This window comes from Poromitra crassiceps, assembly GCF_964638095.1.
Source record: "Poromitra crassiceps genome assembly, chromosome: 5".
Lineage (NCBI taxonomy): Eukaryota > Metazoa > Chordata > Actinopteri > Beryciformes > Melamphaidae > Poromitra > Poromitra crassiceps.
The window spans coordinates 26,271,456-26,298,241 of NC_139642.1; the positions used below are offsets into that span (position 1 = coordinate 26,271,456).

Consider the following 26,786-nt stretch of genomic DNA (forward strand, 5'->3'; position numbering starts at 1 on the left):
TTATCATGGTTGCTACCAAGCTAGTCGTGACTGAAAAGGGCTAGAGACAGAAGAAAAGATCAAGAATAGCTTAAGAATAGATCTGGAGGTATAAGAAGACAAACACCATTTGTCCAACAAGACACACACTAAACTGAAGTTGCGTATTTTTACCAACTCAAAACACCCACATTATGGATTTGAAGCCAGAGAGTAGGCAATGAGGGAACAGTAGAAAGATGATATATACGTGATGATGATTCAATGTAAAGATAAGGATCCCCTTGTTAGTGTGATATAAGCTCAGTTATGACAAGGTACTTAGCCTCCCCCTTTTACAGCCATGTTCCTTTATGTCTTTCCTGGTCTCTGCCACCACCCCCCCTCTCTCTCTCTCTCTGCCTATCTATATCTCTCTATCTCTCCGTGCTTCTCTCTCCCTCTCATCTTTCTCCCCTGGGAGACAAGAGAGCTCTCCTCACTTGCTGCTGCCCCCTCCTAACACACACACACACACACACACACGCACAGCAGCATTCCTCTCCACATGCACGCACTCCTCCGTCAGTTAAGAGTGTCTTCATCATACTATAAAGCAAGAGATGTCTATGTGAGTGTGTGTATGTTTGTGTTGTGTGTCCTTCGCATATCTCGAGAAACGTTCGTCTAATCGACTTCACACTGGGCGGGGCTGTTGCTGCAGCGTGGTGCAATTTGGGCGTGCAACACGATCAATATTAATAAACTTGGAGTAAACAAGCGAACAGCGAGCCGCTCAGCTCTGTGTCTGAGTGCTGCCGGGGGGGCTGTTTGGTATTGAGTGCCAAACTCTTCAGAGTTTGAAGATTTCCTTCCCCATTAATTTTTCCAATAGACATTTTGTAAAATGCGTATAAAAATAGTTTTTCTTGGTCAAGCCAGTCAGCTTTTATTTAGAATCAGGAGAGACCATAACATGAGTTTTTTGATCCGAGTGAAATGTTATGGTCTTCTCCTGATTCTGATTAAACTATTTTTATAAGCATTTATAAGCAAAAAAAGTCTATGAACAAATGAATGGGGAATGAAAATGCCATGCCGAAACTGGAAAAGGGCCAGAGGTGCCTTTTGGACATGACCAGAGCAATTTAGAGAGAGAGAGTGGCGTCAGAGGAGGACCAAAATGTGTGACAACTCATTAGCCAATGAACAGCCAGGAAGGGATCTCGCGCTACTTTTGAATGCTAAAATAAATCTGATAATGTACAATTTGATTCTAAAAAAAATATATATATATATACATCACAAATTGTCCATTTTGCTGCAACCCGACAGTGCTGCTTAATCCAGAACCTTACTTCCTGGAACTTGAGTAAAAAAACTGGTCCATTGGAGTGAATAGAGATGTCGCGACTGTTCTATATACATGGCACTGGACACGACGACACGTTGAATATGAATAAACTTTGAACGAACAGGCAAACAGCGCTGTGTGCAGCAGCGGGGCGAAGGGGCACTGCACTAGTGTGCTGAATTCCACATACCTGCAGGAATACAACTTGCCCGAATGAACTTGAGCGAGAGAGAGAAACACTCTGGAGCTTTTCACTGTGCAGAAAGTGCACACTCACCACATTCATACCCCCGGCCCCGCCCACACTGAAGCCTGCTGCTGCTGGCCGCTGGCCTGTCTTGTTTTGACGTGGCCTGGTGTTTTGATAGAGCCGTGCAGCGGGAAGCTCAATGACCTCAAGCAGAGAACAAAAAGAGTGGGTCAGAACAGTGTGTGTGTGTACACACACACACACACACACACACACACACACTGCACTTTAGCACAGTCAAGGCATGTGAATGATTGAGAGAGCTGCAGTAAGAAAAGGAAAGAAAATAGATGTTTTAGTGAAGCAGACTCATGGACTCCAGCAGCAGGAAGTGGGTTCAGTATGCGAACGCCCCTCAGGTGGGAGATCACAAGGACACACGAGACAGGGATAGACAGCAGACAGGGAAGGTGTAAAGCAGGGTGATGGAGATGAGACAGGGATAGACAGCAGACAGGGAAGGTGTAAAGCAGGGTGATGGAGATGAGACAGGGATAGACAGCAGACAGGGAAGGTGTAAAGCAGGGTGATGGAGATGAGACAGGGATAGACAGCAGACAGGGACGGTGTAAAGCAGGGTGATGGAGATGAGACAGGGATGGGAAAGCAGACAGGGAAGGTGTAAAGCAGGGTGATGGAGATGAGACAGGGATAGACAGCAGACAGGGAAGGTGTAAACTTGCAGGGTGATGGAGATGAGACAGGGATGGACAGCAGACAGGGAAGGTGTAAAGCAGGGTGATGGAGAAGAGACAGGGAAGGTGTAAAGCAGGGTGATGGAGATGAGACAGGGAAGGTGTAAAGCAGGGTGATGGAGATGAGACAGGGATGGAAAGCAGACAGGGAAGGTGTAAAGCAGGGTGATGGAGAAGAGACAGGGATGGAAAGCAGACAGGGAAGGTGTAAAGCAGGGTGATGGAGATAAGTCCAGTCAAAGAAGGAACATTATGGAAAGATACAGACAGGAAAGACTGGGAATTCAAGAGCTTGGAATGATAGGCTAATAGGCACGCACACACATACTCATTACAATGCATACACACATCCACATGTACGCGCACAGTCGCACACACATACACACAGAGGCCTGGTCTCACACACACACACACACACACACACACACACACACACACACACACACACACACACACACACACACACACACACACCAGAGGCAGGGCAAATGAGGTCTTATTGATTGTTAGGCAGGAGGGCATGATGATTAAACATGGGGTCACATCTCAACACAGCCATATTGGAAAAGCCCACAGGGGGCCGCTGGCTGGGTGTCGTCTAAACAAGCACTGCTTCTCCTTGAGGGGTTCCAGGAGGTCCCCAGCAAATTGATACATTGTTGTGGCATTTCATAAGTAACTGACTTCCTTATCATGACGTATTTCTGAGTGAAAAAGGATAGACAGGCGGGAAATAGCGTTTGGAGGAATTTGATTTGACAGTTGAAAAGTGGGCGTGTCTGGCAGGAGAGACTGAGTCAGGTGCCCTGGCCTGGCCTGCAGTGCCTCCCGAGCTGAGGTGAGGCAGCTGTCGCCTAAAGAATTCATTTTACCGGTCAAATCTGAAACTTCCCGGCCACATTTCAATAACAGTTTATGTTACAAGAGCAATATGACAAATACAGCGCCGTGGACTGGCTCAGCCCCAGAGCACTTACCCCGGGCAGAGAGCTGCGGCATCGTGAATAGCCATATTCCTGGAATGCATGTTATTAACAAGGCAATTACATACCCTTTGCATCTACATTCAACTAAGATATTCCCATTTGTGAAGTCATATCAACATTTATGGGATAGGAATGTTAGCCCATTTAACAAAGCATTCTTGGAATTTTCAGGTGGATGTCATGGTATTACTCATTGAAATTGGTTTGTACAAGCGCTGACATAAGCACATTGCAGATTTTGTTTTACAGGAAGAAAACATGATTGAATTTTGAAATAAAAAATCAAAAGAAAGAAGCTCCCCCCCCCTCATATATTGTTAAATAGGTGCACTACATGACAGTGGAAGTGATCTAAAAGAGTTAAAAATGCATTTTTCATTTCAACTCGACTTTAAACTTCAGCATATTTTATTTAGAAGAAGTTACAATTAGAGAATGTAGAATGACTGTTTTGATCATCATTTCATGGTTATCTCTCTATGTACATTACGGTCATGGGATTCTGGACAAAATCATATATAAGAGTACAAACATTACTAATATTAATATTTTCAGAAAGACAAAAAGTCATCAGATGGGGGTCCGGGGCTCCATTGCGGACTAAATTAGGGGTCCTTGATATGATATGTTGAGAATCACTGAAATGGCTCTGCGTTTCACAGGAATATTAAACTCAGTTTGAGGGAAAGTCAACAGTATAAAAAGTAGCTACCTGATGCTGAAAATATAAAAGCTTATATAAATCTAAAAGCTCAGCTGCTCTGCCTTCATGCCCACACAGACGATAGCCGACTTGACGATACGGAGATCAAAGTGTGTGGCTGGCGAGCCGAGGTGATGGGTGAAAAAGTGACTGGGTCAATAACAGACCATTTTGTCCAAATGACTTCCTGCTCCACACAGACAAAGACACGCCCACAGGCTGCAGATGAGTTCTGTGTGCCGTCTCAGTGTCTCCATTTACCCAGGAAAAAATGTGTCTGGAGGTCGGAGCCACAGCTCGATTCAGAGAGCCAGCTTCTACCTATTTACCTTGCTACATAAAAGCCTCTGTCTGGCTCCAGTGCTTTTCACATCCACACGCGTCAATACTGCAAATAGGGCCACTATCTAGACACCAAAGACACAAGGAGACAGAGGGAGAGAGGGGGGAGGACGTGCCGTGTCAAGGCACGGTAACATAAGGCCCACTTATTTTTTTCAAATTTATTTTTATTGAAACAACAATAAAGTCACATATCTATTGGTATGTTTCTTGTGCACACAATTATATATTGCGTCTATTCACTTCTGTATCAAATCTCCATTCGATCTTATGTCTACTTACATATACGCTATTAATCTATAGGTTAAATGTTGACATCTCTTCTTGGTCTTCAAAGAGAAAAAAAAACAGAACGAAACGAAAAAAGGCCCACTTCTGATCGTTAAAACATTTTCGAGGATCAACTTCCCAAATAAATGAGACATTTGCATATGTGGTCACAGCTATTGTGAATTTGAGTTTGTTTATTTATGTTTAGGTAGCACAGCGTGCACAAATAGGGAAAGAAAAAGAGAAGGTGAGAATAAAATTTTCACTGCATCAGGGCCGGCCCAAGGCCTTTATGCCTATTGTCAAAACAATGCTTGATCATTCACAGATCTACTGTCAATCTATCAACCAGACACCCTCCTGTAACGCTATCATACCTTTATCTTCCCCTTTTCTGCTTCCTTTGCTCTACTCCAGAAGGATAGGTCCTTTTTTGGGACATTACTTTTGTGCTGCATCAATGCAGAGACTGTAACCTAACGTTAGCTTGCGTCAAAAGCTAGCCAGCCTGTACAACAAAATATTGAGTGTTCGTGATTATTATTGACATATTTCAAGTGCTCTTGGGATATGGAGGGGGGGGGGGGGGGGGGGGGCTGGAGACAAGCCGCAGCTTAGTTCGCTTATGCCGGCCCTTATTAACATAGGTTCCTGTGGTGTGATGAACTCAAAATGCATATTTTATTTTTGCTTTCCAGGGACTTTAACAAACCCCCAGGCATCATCAATACACAATTCCTGAATATCCCTGGATGGATGCTAGCTTCAGTAGTAGTCTGGTGAGGCATCATGTACATGACAGTCTCCTCTTTGAGCAGAGCTACTGGATGAGACTGGAAAACGGGCGAGATGAGGTTCTGGCTGCTTTAGCGCTGACTCGCATCTGTGTCACGCTTTCATAAGCATTCACATACACTCCCAGGCAGCGCACCAACGGTCCCTTCACACACTGAAGTGATTATCAAATAGGCTGCACAGCACGGATTACAAGTCGAGCTGCAGAAAGCCAGAGAAAATTCCATTCATTCTTAACAGTGGACGAGGAGGACATCCAACTATATTATGGGCAACGTCTGTTGCAATTCTGGCCATCGTGATTGGCTAAGACATTGATAGTGTGTAGTCCAATCTATTAGGCTTGACACTAGGGATAGTGGCTATTAACCAGATAGGAAAATCCTGCTCGTCGTATGGCTGCCGTGCTCACCTGGAGCCTGCATACAGACAATAGGCATGTTGTTTCTGCAAGGTAGTTTTTTTGGCATTTATATTAATAACTGCAACAGGCTTTTACAGTGGCCAACTTTCTGTAGATTTGAACAAGGCGCACACACACACACACACACACACACACACACACACACACACACGCACACACACAGGCACACAGGCGTTACGCATGAAAGACAGCGAAGGTTTGAGGTCAATAACACATGAACTTGTCTTTTTTGCACATAACGAACAGCTCCTCCTCCCTCCACCTACAGTACTGCTTTCCCTCTGTACAGACAGCACACTTCCTACCATTAATGCTGCGGATTAGGCCTGCACGATATGAGGAAAATCTGCGATGTGCGATAACATTGTTCAATATAGCGATGACGATACGACTTGCGATAAATAAACAAATATTAAAGTATGCATATTAGCTATACAGTAGTATGTCTTTCTGCTTTAATAATGCTAACATAGACCCCAAACATAGCCTATGCCCACTGAATAAAGAAATGAAATACACACTGACTCTAGCTGAAACTACACACAGCGTGTTTGGGCTTTGGCGGAGGGGCGGAGCGCACTGTTGCAAGGGAAAGGTGTACGCTGGATTTACAACACAAGACAAAATGATCAGATGCTGAGTGGGAATGCATGACGCATGTAAATAAAAACCACTTTTTGTCTTTGCGATGTGTTTATTGCACATGTTCATATTGCGATGACGATGAAAATACGATTAATTGTGCAGCCCTGCTGCGGATTCATCAATATATTATGCAGGTGGTTGTTTGAGTCCAAGAAAACCACTGCCTTTTTCCAACGTCAAAATCTGGAGCCTGGAGTTGAAAATCTACAACCAATAACCATCGCTACTAACCTCGACATCGAGCCAAGCACATTTCTCAAACACATTGGTCCGTTGAAGATGCTGTATTATTGCACTTCCGAAACAGCGCTTGTCACAATGAGGTGAGTGACGTGACGTAGGCTTCCATAATGTTGAAACCTTAGACAAACCTCTCTGAGCCTGTGGTTGCTACAGTATCAGCTGCTTTTGGGCTAGGCCCTGTTGAAATATTCAGCAGCAACCTCGGATCTATTTCCCTGTGGCTGCTGTCAGCCCAAACCGAGTCGGATCAGGTTTCCCAGAACTGGGTTATAGAACTGTGAATGGTCATTGAAATGACTCGGTGACTCTGTCGCCACGTCTCAACCGTTTGCCGTCACCAGTAGGATATGTTATTGTCAATTTTTCAAACAAAGGCATATCACTTGCTGTGGTCACTATGCATTCATTCTCTGCTGAATGAATAGAAAGTCATCTTTCCATCAGCACCATTATCATCTCACAAAATGCAGCACTTTGGCCTGATCTGGAGTCTGAATAAGCGGTAAAAAGACAATCGAGGCCAGTGTTGATGAATAAAGTAATGAATAGTGGACGAGCAGGGTTCTAACCTCTTAATCCATATGAAAGCAGGCGTCCTGAGAAAACGCCATCACTGCCAAGTCAGCAGGTCACAGCTTCAACGTGCTGGCCACTTCCTGTTGACAAAAAAAAGGACAGAAAGGAGGAACTTCAATTGGGATGAAGCAAGAATGTGAGGATACTTTTTTCAATTGGTGGCACACATTTAAAGGGTGTGGTTTTGATAACCCAACACACAAACATGTAGGGGCAGGAATCACTGATGCCCCACGATACGATATCACGACACTTAAGTCACGATCCGATAGTACTGCGATATATTGAGTATTACGATATTGCGATATATTGTGATTTATTACCTTTTTTCAACTGCAAATGATGTCCCAAAAGGTAAAAACTTTGTCAACATCTGTTTTATCTAATCAGATAAAGTTTCCAGTCTGTTCATCTCACTTCAATTGGAGCAAAATTGGATTGTCAAGCAGACAGACTGACCAACACTGTCATAAAAACCTGTCATAAATGTTGCATGCACTTGACATTTTGTATAATAAAATATCACGATACTTGGCATTCGATACGATACGATATATTGCCCACAAAATATCACGATACTACGCTGTATCGATCCCCCCCCCCCCCGCACCCCTACAAACATGTAGTCATGACTCATGACCTCATACAGTGGGTAACTGGGTAGGGCACCTTAATGAGTTCAAATATTCAACACTCAGTGGCACAATTGCAGGCATCTGGCAATTGGATCTGACATAACCTACCTAACAACCTCGTGGTTGAAGTTTGACTACGAGTTTTACTGTGTTGTTTTGCGTCCAGTTCAACCACTGACCATGATGAGACACTAAGACACAAAGGAGAAGACCTCTACCTCTTTTGAATATTCATAAGCCAGTGCAAACTTGATGTTCACCCATTTTTATGACAACTCCTCTTCAAACATTGACATGGTATGGATGGAGTGGTGTGCTCTGCCTGTCATCTGCTGGCTAAGCTGGCCATCAGGCCAGTGAGAAATTGATGCAACAATTTTGTGGGGTGCATTAATGTAGTAGTATTTGCTCTCACAACACAAACAAAACTGTCTGATGTAGGGCTGACTCCCCAAAATGGAAGCTTCAATCGTTGCCATAGTAATCGACATCCAAATCAGTGGTCGAATGCTTAGGTTTCTTTTGTTTTGTTTTTGTTTGTCCCCCCCCGCTCTCCTCCTCCTCCCCGCTCTCTTTCTCTCTCCACATGCACAGTCAGCCAGCTATCATGAGTTGTAGCTTCGTCAGACAGTCTCTAGTTTCCTGGCCGGGCGGGGTGCTTCGGGCAAACAGTTTTTAACACAGAAAACTCACTCCACACCACCGCCAGCACGCGTCGTGCCACAAACAAACGCACCTTGGATTCGGGGTGAAAAAATACATATAGTCCATTTCCAAGAAAATGTCAACTTTTCTCTGATTGGATAGTTCGAGGTCGGCGCCAATTTTGATCCAATCAGAGAAAAGTTGACCTTTTCTGAGGTAGGCAAGTCATACGTCTTGTCTTTGTCAATAATATCCACACAAGGCAAAGGATGCAGTCAATGGCATAGATAGAAACAGTAACAGCTCCACACTGAGGAAGGCCTAGTGCCGAAACATGTATGTGTTGTACCGCTCCTGACTGAGGTAAATTAAATATTTAAAAGGACTTTTTGAGTGCTGGCTTTTTCTTCCTATTGATTGTGTACTCGTGCCGTGCACCGGACCTCATTGTTTCACTCTCCGAGTGTGCTCGTCTTTCTCTACTTATAGATCGAAACAGTAACAGCTGAGGCGGCAGTCCTCAGTTCATTAAAGAGAGTTTCCTTCACATCTATATTTCCCTGCTCCTAGAATAAACGACAGGGGAAAGAAAAATCTTTTGTCAAACGCCACTAAATCCTCGTTCGATGCACCAAAGACAATTATGAACTTGCAATTACTCCAATTTATTGCACACACGCGCTTGTTTTCAGACCAGTGCACATGTATTTCTCAGGTATTTGTTGTTTTACTGCCAATAAGGCCGTGCTTCCATAAACCCGCAGAAGTTGATAATAATGACTAATGAGTATCCTCACCTTTGCATTTAATTCTCCACCGCTAATTAAAAAGGGCGATCAGTGCACAGCGATTCAGGCCCGGCTCCAATTTAACTCCAACACCCTTTTGGAAAGCAATTTAACTAACATGCTCGACAAGAGGTGCAGAGAGGCCAGCTGGGAGCGGGAGGGGGGTGGGTGTGTGGGGTGGTGTTGTTATGGGGAAGCACAGCTTTTAATGATTTGGCATCTTTAATGATGGTTAGGAGGGAGGGGGGCGGAGCCATTTATCAGTAGGAGACCCCAAAGGAGACAATGGCCCTCAATCTCTTTTCCTGCCTTATCTGCCCTCTTTCACTCCAGCCGGCCACATCTCTCTCTGCCTTTCAGTCTACAAAAGCATTTCCCAGGCAACCCATCACTCCTCCTGTAGGGTTTGAGTTGTATATGAGCCGTGGATGAATAGGGCGTCCATCAGGGCACTCATTAAATTGTACAATAAAGAGGCGCGCGGCGTGCCGATGAATCACCTCGTCAGGAGCCCCCCCGGGGTGGACCTCTGCTCCTCCCCCTCGTTTCGGTCCTCCTGACCTGAATGCAGCCCCCCCCCCCCCCGGTGTTAGAAGCTGTAAATAAGCTCCGAAAATAGCTCGCACCAAGAAACCAAGCCACACCTGCAGCAGGCATGGTCCCAGCCACCATTTTCCATGGCAAGTGGAAAAACCCCATGTCTTCAAGCCCTCTGCCCCCGACCTCCTTTCCTCCCGTCTGGCTCTCACCCTAGCCGGGTCTGCATCCTCCTCCCCAACCTTGATCCTCACCCAAACTGAGGTTCATTCATATACTGTATCCTCCCCAGCAGCACCCCCACCACCTACCTACATTCATAAATCATACCCTTTTCTACCAGGGTTCTTAAAGTCATGTAAGCCAATACCATGAGACATGCCCCCCTAAATTATATAAAAGTCAGAACAGGAAGTTGCCTTGAGATAATGAAAGTAACACTACTACAATGAAGAAAGTGAACACAAAACTGAACACAAACACACATACAACCGAACACGAACATGAGCTGTATAATAGAAGAGTTGCAACATCTCCATTCACTCCAATGGACCCGTTTTTTTTTTACCTCAAACTTTTGCGAGGATTAAGCAGCGCTGTGGAGTTGCAGCAGAATGGATCGTTTGTGATGTACCTTTGAAAGGGTCAGACGTCTAAAGAATCTAATGGCATAATATCAGCTTTATTTTATGCATTCAAACGTAGCGCGAGGCGAGCCCCCTTCCAGTGGCTATTCGTCCGCTACGTGAGTCACGCATTTTGGGCCTCCGTTGGTGCCACCCTGTCTTCTATATTGCTCTGGTGCTTACCAGCAACTATTGAAATGTAGCTCCTGTTAGAAAAGCTCATGTGAGACTGTGGGGGTGCCATTAACAAAACCCCAGAGACTTAAAGTTGAGCAAACGGACAGGCTAGCACAACACGGAGATTACATTACTGTAGCCACTCAATCTTCTTAACAGTCAATTTGTTTTTAGCCAAAGGACAGGAATGTATGCACTGAGCAGATTATTCTACACTGGCCAGAATAAAGTACTTAGAGAACAAGGCGAGAAAATCATACAATAAACTAACTTTATTTTTGCAGGTGTGAAAGAGTTTCAGGACCAGTTGAGGCTTTTCCCCCTAAACTTCGAGGAAAGATGCGTCTCATTGCCCCATTTTGGATTTTTTTAAATAGCTACTATAACGCACATTGCTTTTCACATCCGCAAATCAATATTTTGCCGTCACATTTTCGCTTTGAAACCAAAGTTTGGGTCCATTTCTATATTACCCAAGTATGGATGGGCACATAAAATGGATACCGGTAATCATTATTCGATCCAGTTTGGTATTGAAAACCAAAGAACCTTTATCAGAAGGGCCATAAAGGCAAATGCTTCTTCCCTGATTCAAATAATTGGCTGACTCAGGGGCACTTTACACGAGGACGGTTTCGTATGGAAACGGGGAATTATTTTATCGTTAGTGCCTCCCTTTTAGACGGCGACGGCGAATTCGTGCTTAGGAAACGACACATTTTGAAACCACCCTCTAGAATGGAATTGTTTGATACGCTTCCCGCTGAGGGCTCCATGTAATCGCTTTGGAACGGCACATTTCAGAAACTCTGACGTGCCTGCCCACGCGACACACGCGATTACGCCATAGCCGTGCGCGAGTTGGCAACCAAATAAAACGTCAGTATGAATGAAGTTTGGCAACATTCAGAATTAAGCTACACTGCGGCCAACTTCAGTTACATGTTCAGAACGTTACTGCTGCGAGGAGCCGATGGCTGTACCCGGTCGGCATTTAACGTTAGTTACAAAAGCACGTCGACAGTGTTTTCTCACTGCCAGTAGCTTACAGTAGGGTTTGACAGATAGCACACTCAGCGCTCCCGGTCCTCGCTGCTCGTTAAAGATTTCCAATAGGCGTTATTCTGATAAACTGGTCACATATATGTTACATTCTCACCCGACAAATATTAAAACTTTAAAACAGTTTGGGGTTTTTTTAGCTTGAAAAAAGCTTTTTGGCAAGTCTAAATGACTGTGGAAAGCGTACTCTACTTCCGCGTTTAAAACCGGAAAGAAGATTACGAAATTACGTCATGCAGAAGCATCCTTGTATGGGCAAAGAATAAGGTGATCACACTGCACAAATTCAACAGCGCTCATGTAAACAGGGAGAAGGTGTGAAGGAAACGCTATTGTGTCGTTTCTTCAAGAAACTGTCCTCATGTAAAGGGCCCCTCAGATCAAAGCCTCCAGGTTGTTTGTAACCTGCAATGTAACCTGGGTGCTTTGTGTGCTGACCAAAGGCAAACACAATAATACAAATAAGCTATTTGCCATCTCTGGAGAGAGGAGAAAGATGCCTCTGAATTGCTTCACATAGTCCCTTTACTAAAAAACAGCCAATTAGCAGATTGCTAATAGGGAGCACAGCCTCCAAAATGACTTGCGGCCGCAGGAGCTCCTGATGACACAGAGCTTAATTGGATGGCATCATGCATGTTAGCAGATCAAACGTGCCATGTCACTTTAGCAGCTAAATTAGCTCATGTGCTATAGATGAGGTCGTGGACTCATATTATGCACCACTGAGAAAATAAATATTAGCTACTGCCAAACACGCCGCGTCTTAAGTTAAGCTACATCCTGCTCCAGAGCAGGGCCAGCTTAACCTGACGCTGCCAGATGGACGGTTTAGCTCCACATTACATTTCACTAAACCAGTCGATCTGGGAATGCAGTAACCCGACCCGCTGACGGAGGCGGGCACTTTTTCCAAGCAACTTGGCAGGTGATTGGATGACCCATCTGTCTATCACCGCGGGTGCGTCTTAACTTCAACCAATTAGATCGACATGCCTCCGACGTCACGTTTGCGACCAGAGGAAGGTGTCTATCATTGATTGAGTCCTCACCGTCGTAAAGTCGCTTTCGAAGCATGACGTTAGATTATAACGAACTAGTTGTGTGGCTTAGCCTTCCCAAATGTTGAGGGTCGTTTTTTAGAATTTAATACATAGAATTGGGAACGTTACATTCAATTTCATTCAGACTGCCTGTCACTTCCGCGGCGGCAGCCATGTTGACGAGTGAAAAGAACTACAAAGACCATGTACCCACTACTTTCCCAGACGAGCCTAAGAGAGAGAATCTCTTTTAATCTCGCGAGGTTATCCATCTTGCAAGCAAGGTTAGGGCCAGCTAGCCCCGGGCTAAAGTCGGGGTTAGCCCACTTTGGAATGTTCCAGGATTGCGCAAGTGTGAAAGCGCTCTTAGCCTGGAGCTAACAGCTCCTTTAGCTCCAGGCTAAGATAATCACTTGAAAAGCCCTTCCGCAAACATATTGAAGGAATATGCTAAAAAAGAATTCCCACCTCGGGTGCACAACTCAAAAAACATAACCTTCCAAAACAGAAGTGTGGGACACCATCTTAAACTATGCATTCCAAAAGTAATATAGGGTCAAGTTTCTTCGGATACACTGCTTTAGTCTAGTCTAAACAAGGGTAAAGGTAAAGGTAAAGGCCCACTGATTGTCACACACCTGAGTGTGCGAAATTTGTTCTCCGCATTTGACCCATCCCCTGGGGGAGCGGTGAGCAGCAGCAGTGCCGCGCTCGGGAATCATATGGTGATCTAAACCCCCAATTCCAACCCTTTGATGCTGAGTGCCAAGCAGGGAGGCAAAATGGGTCCCATTTTTATAGTCTTTGGTATGACTCGGCCGGGGATCAAACTCACAACCTCCCAGTCTCAGGGTGAACACTCAAACCACAAGGCCACTGAGCTGGTGACTGGGATATTGCAAACGTGTGTGTTTGGGGGGAGCCGAGCTGTGGAATGACAATGGAGCAATAGACTAAAGAGTAAAGCACGTCAGTGAGCACATAAGACAGATAGACTAAGAGTAATAGGGATGGGCAATGAATTTCCGAATAATCGTTTTTATTATCAAGATCGACTTTTATTATTGAAAGTCGAAAGTCGTTTATTTATTTATTTATCATTTTTTATTTTTACCGGCGCCTGTCTCTTTAAGAATGTGACGTTGCCGTAGGAGCTGAGAATTAGGGAAGACCATGTCAAATTTGAGGTGGGCGAATTCCGTCGAAAATCGACTTTGGCCCAGCGAATTTCGATGATTTTTTTTTGCTAGAAATGCCCATCCCTAAAGAGTGAAGCACAGCAGTGAGCACATACTGTATAAGACAGTTGAATTATTCATGCCAGTGCAGCAGGGCTAAACGATGGCTTACTGCAGGGGACGCCTGGACCGATTCAACTGTACATATCACAAGAGCCAGAAGAATGGCTGACATGTCGCTGCTACAAACACACACACGTTTAACTCATTGGAATGGCCACATGCAAAGCCATTTCTATTCATGGGGGGGATCAATCAATAAATGAACTGCAGCAGCAACGTAGCGTGAATAGAACACTTCCACAATTTCCAACACCAAGTGGGAGGTATCTGAGCTGAAGTGGACGAAAAGTTTCCCCATATGTCACAGTACTCGCAATTTATCCTGACCATCAATGAGGCTATTTGCATCACTGTACTACAGTGTGTGACCCCCACTGACCTAAAGAATATGGACAAAGCCATCCACTATTTTTTGGACTCACGTTTTGCAGCAAAGTGTTGTCTGTCGCCATCTTGGGGTCTTTGCGCAGCTCACATGAGATGGGGGGTTTCCCAGAGCCACAGCTCTGCCTGCTATTGGTCCATGATCAACAAGCTGCGTGACCACTGGACAGGCGACCTGTCAATCACCCCCTTGTATATCGTCTATTTTACTCCAAACGACCCCCATACAGTTGTTATGAAAAGGTGAAATTAGCTATATAGACCAGAACCATGTAAAGATGCTTAATCACTGTTACAAAGTGGGGCATTTAACATGGGGGGTGAACAGGAACGACGGGACTTCTGAGTCCTGCCTCAAGTGGCCATTCGAGGAATTACAGCTTTCAGGGTTACTTCCGCATCCTCGTGGGGAAACCTCAGAGCTTGCCCACACTGGTGACCCCCCTATGTATAAAGCTTGTATTATGAAGCCCTTTCCTAACCTCTTGCCAAGCACTGTACTTCTCCAGAGTAAGAAAACAGTGTCCCAATCTGCCCCCGTAAGGCTTTTGCTTCAACAGGGTCAGGAACTGTACATACACCCTCAATGCCCTCCATTCTGTTCCACTACACTGATACCAAGGCGGAAACCATGTGTGACTGCATTGTGCTCATTAGTACAGAGGTCAGCTAAGGTAAGATGATTCTTCCCAGGCCATGACCCAGTGGCTCGGCGGCTAGTGTTTTGCATGGGAGATTGTGTTATGGTTGAAAAACGAATGAGCAGGAAGTGAAATCGTGGGGGAGGGGAGGGGGGGCAGCTGCTAGGAGAAGGCAGAGGCGAGGCGGGGGAGGGGGGGGGGGGGTGGGAGCTGAGGGAGGAGGACGTCTGGTTCAAAACACTGCAGAAGAAACTTCTTACGTCCAGGTTTCTGGTACATTAGAGTGATGAGCCCTGATAACCTCATGAGAAGCACCGGCGTGACAAAGAAGATTTAGCAGCTTCATTTGCACAGGGTGGAAAACAAAGCTGAGCTCTGGTTTTCAGGTATTCTCTGTGTACTGTACAAAATATGATTAAAACATGAATGAATAAAGATGAGGCTAAATTAAGAAACAAGACAATGTGAAGAACGCCAACAAAACTGAGAACAGATTCAACCAAACTCCAGAGGGGGGCGGGGCAGCTTATGTCGCAGCACGCCAGTTAAATGCCAGCATGGTAGCAAGGTAGTGCCAAAGAAAAAGGCAAGATCTCCTATTTGGGAATGTTTTGGGTTTCACCCAGATGCCAAAGGTGAGCATAAAAATACTACACATCCTATCTGCAAGCTATGTAAAAGATGTGTGCCAGCGAAGGACGTGCAGACCACTAAGTTATTTGCAGACTTACGGGTTCCCCATCCCTCCGAGGCTGCAAAACTGCCTCAAGCTAGCGCTAGCACCGCAGGTGCTGTAAGCCAATTAATAAGCCAAAACGCACCTCGCCAGGCCACGATATTGGCAGCTTTTGCTAAAGCATCCTAATAACAGCAAGACAGCACAAGATGGGTTCTGTGTACGCTCCACCAGAAACATCTCTAAATGCACAGTATAGAGTGCAGATTGGATAGATCATTTTTTATAACATCTTATGATAGCGAGTTCCTTAAGATCACTGTAGGAAAAAACAATTGGTGATCATCCCTTCAATCGCTGATATGCGATCTGATCGCCAATCGGCACAAGCCTAACGACCATGTCCCTTATCTATCTTTGTAAGTTCTACTGATTAAGGGCTTTGGTTAATTACCCTTCTAAGCCTTGATTAATGACATGGCTGGATGAGTGATGCTATCAGCATTCACTGGCCACTGGCATCCATTCTCTTGATCAGTGCTATTGATCACTATCATTCCACCCATCGCCTCAGTCTTTGTGTCTCCCTGACTGTCTACCATTTGCTACGTCATTTCGCAGAATCTCTCGATCTTGCACACTGTTCGGGCCTGTCTAATGTCTGGGATCCATGCAAAACAGCAAGTGTCATTTGCATGCTGTAATCTGCATGACCTGGCTACAGGGGGAGAGAAGGAAAAAGTACATGCGCTGTACTCTTAGATAAATCACTGACCAAGAGAGACACTCAGTATCACACACAAATCAGGCAGAAACACCAGACCCCTGGCCACCAATCTGAAAGAAAGCATATGACATGCTGAATTAACATTGTTTTAACAACAGTATATTATTGATACTGTTGTAAACAGCTGAATTTATACTGAATTTTCTGAACATTCAAAATGTTCATCAAACGCGTTGTGTAAGGTGATATAATATTACAATGAAGCATCCTCTGAGACAAATCAGCCTCATTCATTGTTGTCCATTCATGTTGCACTAGTCGGTATAGTGCTCAAATTCCCCCGAGACACGAGTTTGATTGAAAAGCTGAAAACTGACATCGTAACAATAGGGATATAAATAATGAGCAATTTAGTAACTAATGACTCATTTCCCCCCTAAACGAACAGTTTTCAATGACTTTTTTTGCAGTGTGTGTGGGGGTTCAGTGAGTGAACGAGAGCACAGATGGCTGAAGCGACAGCTCCGTATGGTAGGATGCTTTGCCTTTATGTGATTACGCATGAGTGTTCCTGCAGCTTATTTAAAAACTGTACCACCTCATTTGCACTTTACAGTGCTGTTGGACTGTGTGAAATAACTGCTTTCATCACGAGACACAACCGTAGCCAAGCTGCGCGACTTTACTTACTTTTTTTGTGTGTGCGTTTTTAACACGATTGGAATCATCCTTTTATGGAAATTAGTATGTTTGCATTATCCGAGTTTTATTAGAGTTAGTAGTAGTTCATGCGAGTTAATAGTAGTTCATAGGAGTTAGTAGCCGAGTACTGTGTACACAGGATGCAGAGCTTCGGTGTACCAGTATAGAAAAGTGTGGGTGGAAGCCTCTTCCAGGAGGAGCGCTTCACTCCGTTCTTCTCAGATCTGTGGCACATAAACGGCTTCCGTAACATAACAATTGCACTACATATCTCCTCTCTCTCCACAGGGAGGAGCATCCAGCACCGCCTGAAGAGCTGAGGTGAGAGTCTAATCTTCACATCACTCCCCGGCAGTGTTGGGGATAACTCGTTACAAAAGTAACATACTACATATAATATATTACTTTTAGCAGTAACTCAGAAATATAACTTATTACAATAGGATTTCAGTCATATTATACCAGTTACTTTGTCAAGTAACACAAGTTCCAAATTGAGTAAAAAAAAAATCAAAGCACATATTTAAATAAAGATATAACAATTTCCTAATCAAATTGTGTGTTTTTATGCAAATAATCACTATAGATGAGAATAACAAAGGAAAAAGATAACGTTTAGAATTTTGGATGGTTTACATTGACTTCAGACGGTATCAATTATTTTTCGGGATGGTTCCGGGGCGGCGATGTCATTCTGCTGCTGCAGTTATTTTGGTGAAAGTAATGCAAAAGTAATGTAATAAGAAAGAAGTTACTCTAGTCTACACAGACAGTAATATTGTAAAGTAACTTATTACTTTCAAAAGAAAGTAACTAGTAATATGTAGTATATTACATTTTGAAAGTAACTTGCCCAACATCACTCCCCGGCAGCGAGAGGCATCTCTGGGCTGACGCGTGCAGTAAGCTCATTCTGTTATAATAAGCACGCAAACTCTGCCAGCTGCAGCATAAAACCAGTCAGCAGGTGGCGCTTCAATTAGGTAACGCCTACTACCAGAAAACCTCTTAGTGGAAAAAGATCTTCTACTCTCCACCTAATCAATACTAATAGTCTGAAGGCCAGTGGCAGAGATGGGAAAAGTACTGACATTCTGTACTTGAGTAGAAGTACAGTTACTTGTGTAAAAAACTACTCTGGTAAAAGTAGAAGTACTGATTCAATTATTTTACTCAAGTAAAAGTAAAAAAGTACAGGCTCTGAAATGTACCCAACGAGTAAAAGTAAAAGTATTTTTACCGTATCTTTCTGAATGACTGAACCTCACATCATAGAATATAATTTGAGGATAAAAGATCCCCTACAAATGTTTTACACATCTTAAAACTCTACTTTAAATAGTGTGCTATGGTTTTTCCACACAAAAAACCCCCATTAAAATCATATCTAGTCCTCCCTCATTAATATTTCCATGATATATGAATGTGCAAATAGTTAGACAAGTTTAACTGCTGGATACAAGGTGTCCCTTACAAAGTGCAGAATCACAATACTCGAGACTGATATGATACTGATACCCAGAGATAGGCGAAAATACATCATAAAGTATTTTGATACAAATTACAAATACTTGCTCAAAAAATGTATCACAATACAAATACAAAATACTCGTCTGAAAAATGTATTTGAGATACAAATACGTATTTTGTATTTTGAAAATACATAAAAATACATTTTATAAAAACTGATAAAGAGCTGCAACAATTAGTCAATCCATCAATTCATTGCTAAATATTACATTAATTGCCTATTTTGATCATCTGTTCATCATTTTGAGCCATTTCTGTAAAGAAAATGTCCTAATTCTCTGATTCCAGCTTATCAAATGTGAAATTTTCTGGTTTCCTTAGATGGTAAATCATCTCTTAGTCCTCTGTGACAGTATTCTCCTTTGTGTACTAGGGTTGGCAGCACCATGGACGATGGCATCGACCATCGTCGATGGGCCGACCCCCATCGACCTCTGACACTTCTACATCGGACCATCGTGATTATCTGTTTGAATCAAAAATTTGGCAGATTTAATAATAAAAAAGGCTATCTCCACTCAACCGCGACACACGGGGGACGCACAGGCGGCATTAAACAAGCGGCAAAGCGTACCTTATCCCCAGTTCAGAGAAGTGGTAAGGCGGAGAGGAAGATAAGATAAGCAGAAGTCGGTTGTGTTGTGAAAATGTTAAGAAAGAAGAAACTTCACGTTCTTTCCTGTTTGCAACCCAATGTGAGTAATGTTACAAGTCTTCAACTGTGAATTCAACTCGCCTGTTTCCAGGAACTCTCTCCATTACATACTGTGTAGGCTGCCTGATGCTGTGTTTCTATCCCTCCTTAAGGTAACCCAATGTTAGGTTCAAAACTGAGCCCACACAAATCTAACGTTAGCCACCACTAATTCTGCCCCTTTTCTGCCAGCTAGTTAAATGAAACACACACACATTGTTGGTCACGATCTGTAACGTTAACGTTTGATTGTTTTGCGCCTTTCAATATTGCTGGTAGTGATAGCCTACTGTTTGAATTGCCTGGCTCTGTGTAGTAGTAGCCTATCCAAGCCCGCTGGTCTCTCATGACATGTAGAGCTCAGCTGTCCTGTTGTAAACGTGAACGTACATTGCAGTGGCGCAGCCAAACGGCACCGCATGGACTTCATAAATTATTAATTAACCCCACCCCCCGTCAACGACGATGCCAACGTCCATCGCGATGTTTCACTGTGGAACCATCGCGATGGTTATTTAGGTGACATCGCACAACCCTATTGTGTACCCTAACACATTACAGTTCTTTCATTTCAGTTTTAGCTGTTTTTCAGCACAGCTAATTTCTCCCTCACTTCAGCTGTTAATCACCTTCTGTGAGGGCTTTTGACTTACAGGCAGCATTTCTACATGTTAACCTCAAGCTTTGGAACTTTGACCATGTTAGCCCTAAATATCTGACATCATAACAGTATCCCTGGAGATGATGCGCCATGGCTGCAGTTATGGAAATCGCCGGCTCCACGGGCTCCCAAAATCATGACTGACAGACAGACAGACACCGCCCACCCACCTTGGTGCCATCGTGCAAATGTGCGCCATCGGCTCATACTACATCAGAGTTGCTCGAGTGACATCACTGATGACATCACAACTGCCTGAGTAAACATCACAGTTGCGCAATCAGTGGCTCGAGTGACATCACTGATGACATCACAATTGATCGAGTGACATCACTGATGACATCACAATCATGACCCACACTGCCGCCACACACACTGCCACCCCACTTTGCCAATTTTAATTAAGAAGATAGTTAGTTGTGTCTTGATACATACAATATGATACACAGGTTTGAATATGCAGTAAACCGTTTAATTTGCAGATAGGCCAGTGCATGCAATATCTAATCATCAATTTATATTAGTAATTTATCTCTGGGGGAATTTCCACCAACACAAGGCTTCATACTAGACGAAGAAGTGATGTGAAGTCTGACTCAAGACCCACCCTACTCTGCCTCTGATTTGTCGTTGAGTTTGTTCAAAGCGTACCTTATCCCCAGTTCAGAGAAGTGGTAAGGCGGAGAGGAAGATAAGATAAGTCGGTTGTGTTGTGAAAATGTTAAGAAAGAAGAAACTTCATGTTCTTTCCTGTTTGCAACCCAATGTGAGTAATGTTACAAGTCTTCAACTGTGAATTCAACTCGCCTGTTTCCAGGAACTCTCTCCATTACATACTGTGTAGGCTGCCTGATGCTGTGTTTCTATAGTAGAAGTGACATGTCACATTTCTTTCCTCCACAGTTTAAACCTGTGTCAATGGTAAGAATGTGTCAATTTGAGAATCAAATAACATAAAATTAAAGAAAAAAGTATTTTATGTATTTAAAATACACAAAATACAAGGTCTGAAAGTATCTTGATACAAATTACATCTTATTTTTCTCGGTCCAGCCAAATACAAATTACGAAATACACAAATGTATTTGAAATACTGCCCATCTCTGCTGATACCTAATGGATAAGGAACTGAATGTCCACAGGTTGATCACATTCACAAATTCAAGGTTTATTATTAAGACAGAACTGTCTCTGGTGTTAGAACACCACCATATTCCATATTAGCTGAATGTTGACAGTGCACAAACTGAATGTATGTGTTAGAACAACACCATAAGGGGCCATGCGGTTATTTAAAAAAGAACACTTGGAAAAGCCAGATTATTGGCAACTCTGGAAGCAGCAAGATGAAAATCCTCCTCTCCTGGGAGAAGACTCGAGGTGGGAGGAGTGAAGAGGAGCAGGGTGCTTTTCCTGTTAAACTTTCCTCAGCTTTCAGCGCCCAGAGCGCTGCGCTAAAAAAAACACCACCAGCTTTTAAACGCGATGAAATGCTTCTTGAAAGAGATGCGCGCTAAACGCGTACTTATAGAGAATTAATTGCAAAAAGAGGAGCGCTAATAAATGCTGGCTGTCTGCACGGCTCCTATGTCTGCGTGTGTCTCCCCTCAGAGAAAATCTGTGTTTCTCTTCTTTGTCCACGCCCCGGAGGAGAGTGCCAAGTCATACTATTGGCGGAGCTGGAATGAGCTTTTATCAGCAGCGCTGGGAAACTCGTCTATTACCGTACTTCTGCTCCGTTCTCCCGTTTCTACTCGTTTTTAAATTACATTCTCGTGCATTTAAACAAAAGTAACGAACCTGTTTTGAAAATGTACACAAGTAAAAGTACAGATACTTGTGTTAAAATGTAACGAGTAAAAGTAAAAAGTCGTCAGAAAATTAAATACTCAAGTAAAGTACAGATACTCGAAAAATCTACTTAAGTACAGTAACGAAGTATTTGTACTTCGTTACTTCCCATCTCTGGCCAGTGGCATGGTGCCCCTACTACACCTGAGACACACTGGAGCCAGGGTGGGCAGATGTCAATTCATTACAAGTGACAACCTGCAGAGCGTAGCACTGTCTTTTCTACTCCAGTCTAGATCCATCTCATTAAGGAGAAGCACAAAGAACAGCCACCGCCCACTGCTCGTTGGCACTGACAATAGAGGCTCATGGGAAATGCTGCTACTTTGCATGCAGCGCTTGCTGTCCAATCAACTTTATTTGAATAGACTGGCAGCGACAGGGCAATAAAACAAGCGCATGCAAAACCCTTTATCTTTGTTCTCCGCCACACATCAGTGAGGCAACACACACAAAAAAACACCAAAGTGTAGCAGCAGTGGCTCCAAAGTAGGGCTGCCACTAACCATTATTTTCATAATTGATTAATCTGTCGATTATTTTCTCGATTCATCGATTAGTTGTTTTGGTCTATAAAATGTCAGAAAAGGGTAGCAAATGACGATCAGTGTTTCCCAAAGTCCAAGAGGACACCCTCAAATGTCTTGTTTTGTCCACAACTCAAAGATAATATCAGTTTACTGTCATACAGGAGTAAAGAAACCAGAAAATATGCACATTTAAGAAGCCGAGAATTTAGACCTTTTCTCGTAAAATTGTACTCAAAACGATTAATCGGTTATCAAAATAGTTGTCGATTAATTTTCTGTCAATCGACTAATGGATTAATCGTGGTAGCTCTACTGAAAAGACAACTACAACTACGGTAGCCTATTTTCAACCAGTGGCACAAATCCCAAATAATTTCAATGGCCTTGAAGTGAACACGAGGTGCCCAAGTGATTAGATTCTATGACACAGTGTGAACATGACGAAGGCCCGGCTGGCCTCTTACAAGCACCTGCTGTCCCGTAAAGCCCGGGCCCGGCCCGCTTAGTGCCGGCTCGCTCCTAATGCCATTTCACAACATTAACATTCTACTGAGTCAGCATCACGCACACTGCCTACAGTGCTGCCCTGCTCAAACAGCCCTGTGTCCCACTGTGTGTGTGTGTGCGTGTGAGTGTGCGTGTGTGTGTGCGTGTGTGTGTGAAATCGCTCTACTATACAAGAGAAACGGGTACAGAAGAAGTGTCCTCCTGATGGATACTTTAATGACATGCATGTGGTGGTACAATGAATATCAGACTTTTCTGTCAGGAAGAAAAATGGCTCCTGATGTGAAAATCATGGAGTGATTTGTTAAGTTCCTATAGTATGAGTACTTATTCCTGGGTACTATAAGTACTACCGGTACTCACTTTTATATATTAAGTACTATAAGGCATGGCAGCTATTATTTAGAAGAGGAGCCTTGGCTATGTAGGCTCAATGCCATGCCATTCTGTTTGAGTAGGTATACGCCAACACTGCTGCTGTTAACCTTTTCTGAATCAACTCTTTAAATTGACCCGTGTTTGAGAGGCTTTATACTAGTCTAGCCTGTTACGCAACCCATTTCTTATTTTCTATCTTTTTTTGTAACTTCAATGAGGACTGTTATTCACCTTAAGGTGCTCTTATGCTCGAGCAAAGCTCCGTGGGGGTGGGGCCCTGCGAGTCTCCGTGAGTCACCGTGCAGACCTCGCGCTGGGGCAGATGCCATTATACTCAGAAAGTGATCAGCATGTATTGTGTCGCAAAAAGTCGCAATGAAACTCTGTGCAGTACTGAGTGCGCTTTCACTCTCAAACGACCGCACATCAGCACATGAAGGACTCGCCAAACTTGTTTTTACTGAAAGCCGTTTTTACTACTCAGCCCTGATAGCCTACTACTCTGTGCTGCTTTTAATCTCTCTCAATCATGCTCTCAACACAACACATTTACTTGGTGAAATGACTAAAAACGAACAGTTGCAAATCTAAGTTTATAGCCTACCACATGGGTCAAGAAATGTGGTGAAAACACAGCTCAGTGTTCAGGGTTCAGTGGCTCGAAAGCAGCCATGTTTGGAGAGTAGCTCGCGCTGTTAGAAAAAAAATCAGGCACAACGCGAGCGGCCGCTGGAGCTAGCGAATAACCACGCCCAACAAATTTACGTAATTTGACGCGCCCGCCCCTCGCTCCACCCCCGCGCCCTTCACGGCAGGGTGAGCATAATTCAGCCTTTATTCAGAGGAGACCGTCTGGCTTGAGAGACCAACAGGAAGTGCAAATACAATCTGAGGTTTCGATTGTATTTACACTTCCTGTGACTCATAAACCTAGTCTAGTCTACTAGTCTAGTCTAGACTAGTTTGAGCAGGTAAAACAGCCGGCGTTTTGAACAGGAAGTGGCGATACAATGGGTCAAGACTCAAAAGCCCTGACATAAGATAGGAAACTGGAAGTGTAGGTGTGTCATGCTAGAGAAACTGGAAGTGTAAATAGGTGTGTGTCATGCTAGAGCACACATGGGCAAAATGCGGCCCCAGGGCCGGACCTGGCCCATCTCAATCCGGCCCCCAAGGCCGTCAAAGAAAAACAAAACCACCTCAAAAACTCAATAAAAGGCAGAATTATGTTAATAAATCTCATCTGCTACAGCCATTGGATTTTGTATCACTATTATATCAGGAGATTAACAAGAAATTACCAATCACAACGGGAGAGAGGGTTAAAAATAGGGAGACTCGAGCGAAAATCAGGAGTGTTGGCAGGTATGATCTCCAATGTGTGGCCCTTCACTTACTTGATGTAAGTCAGTATGGCCCTCTGGAAAAAAAATGTTGCCCACCCCTGTGCTAGAGGAACTGGTAAGCTGACGCTGCACTGTTTGTGTGTGTGTGTGTGCCAAGAAAAAGCATTCATCACGTCTGTCACAAGCAGGAAAGAGACATGCACAGCTTTGAGCAGAGGGTAGCAAGGAAACTGGCTACTCTGCTGTCTCTCACTACTACACATGGCACGATTTGCTGTGTCCCGATAACAACCCGGGAGGGGGGTGGGTGGGTTGGTGGTGGGGGCGGGGTGATGTAATGCTCCAATTAAAAACACCTGTGTTATTATAAGAGAAAAGAGACAAGGGGGGTGAACCCTCCACACTTCAGTGCACCCTGGGTCCATTTATTTATTTACCATTTAATTCATCATGTCTTTGAATGACAAATCCCTCCAACTGAGTAATCATCAATGTGTCGTATAACACAGTGGTTCCGTAAAGTGTGGGTCAGGAGGACCCCCAGGGGGGTCGTGGTGGGACACCACTGGGTGGGTCGCGAGATGTAAAAACTATTAAAAGGAGCACATTTGAACCATAATGGTTTGTTTTGATTACAAAATGCGCAAACTTTTGTATGCTTCAACCACCTCCGGGGAGAGTGGGGGTCACGAGCCTCTGGCACCGTTATTTTGGGGGTTGGTGGCTGAAAAATGTGGGAACCTTTGGTATAACACATAACGTATGAAACTTAATAAAACATGAAGAAGTGCACAGGGAGATGATAGCAAGAGAACATGGGAGAGAGGACAGCCAGGAACGGCAGACTGAACGCAGAATAAGCAATGAGTCAGCAGCTGTCAGTGGGAATAGACTGATTGCATCTTGACACAGGAGAGACCTGGGAGTAGAGATGTAACGGTATGAAAATTTCACATCACGATTATCGTGACCAAAATTGGTAAAAAAATTGCTGAAAATGTTCAAAAAGTACTGAGACTCACTGAAATCATTTTACGAGGTTTTAGATTGAAAACTCAGACCCAAAAAGGATTGATACACTCACTGAAATCATTTCTCAAAGGCTGCACGTTTGGATCTGGGATATTGTTGCCAACTTTGGCTGATGATGGACAGTATTTACCATGTTTTTCAATGCACTGTAATCACGGTACCACGTTTTAACCAGAATGAAAATTTGAAACGGTACGGTTACCGTAAGGAATTTTTATCACGGTTATCATTCAAACCGGTTATCGTTACATCCCTACCTGGGAGTTGCTCAGTGGGTATATAGACTGATTGCTACTTGACACAGGAGAGACCTGGGAGTTGCTCAGTGGGTATATAGACTGATTGCTACTTGACACAGGAGAGACCTGGGAGTTGCTCAGTGGGTATAGACTGATTGCTAACTTGACACAGGAGAGACCGGGGAGTTGCTCAGTGGGTATAGACTGATTGCTAACTTGACACAGGAGAGACCTGGGAGTTGCGTGGCAATCGTCGCCACCTCCTTTGTCACAATAAAATAAATTACCCAAATATCCCGGCAGGTGCATCATCCAAATGGACCAAAACAGTGCTTGGCTTCCTCCTTGTCAGGTGGTTATTGCAGCTACTGTGATTGTGCATTTCATTTGTATTGAAGGTGCCATTTTTATATTATATATATATTATATATTTATATTTTTTCCATGCACGAATGAATGAGTAAATGGTCATCAGCATTTATATAGCACTTTTATCTAAAGCGCTTTACAATATGTCTACATAATTCACACACTGATGGCAGCAAACTACCACGCGGGGTTCTGGCCCAACCATCGGGAGCAATTTGGGGTATCTTGCTCAAGAACACTTAAGACATGCGGACTGGAAGAGCCGGGGATCGAATCACCAACCGCTCTTATCCAAAGCAATTTTAGTGGGCAACCCGCTCTACCTCCTGAGCTACAGCCAGCGCACAAGACTTTTCTCTCCAGTAAAAACTCAGATGGAAAAGGAAATACTTTCACCTCCACATTACAAAACAAACACCGTTACATACTCTTTGCATATAGAGTGACAAAAACAAGCAAAATGT

The 26,786-nt window shown here is 43.8% G+C and overlaps 1 protein-coding gene across 2 annotated transcripts in view; it reads right to left on the minus strand.

Moving 5' to 3' along the window:
- LOC310777323 (SPRY domain-containing SOCS box protein 4-like) overlaps positions 1–26,786 on the minus strand; it is a 71,228-nt gene that overhangs the window by 41,283 nt on the left and 3,159 nt on the right. For both annotated transcript variants that reach the window (XM_083637652.1, XM_083637651.1), the window contains exon 2: positions 7,235–7,321. The gene's annotated coding sequence lies outside the window, so the exon portion shown is untranslated. The remainder of the gene's footprint in view (positions 1–7,234; positions 7,322–26,786) is intronic.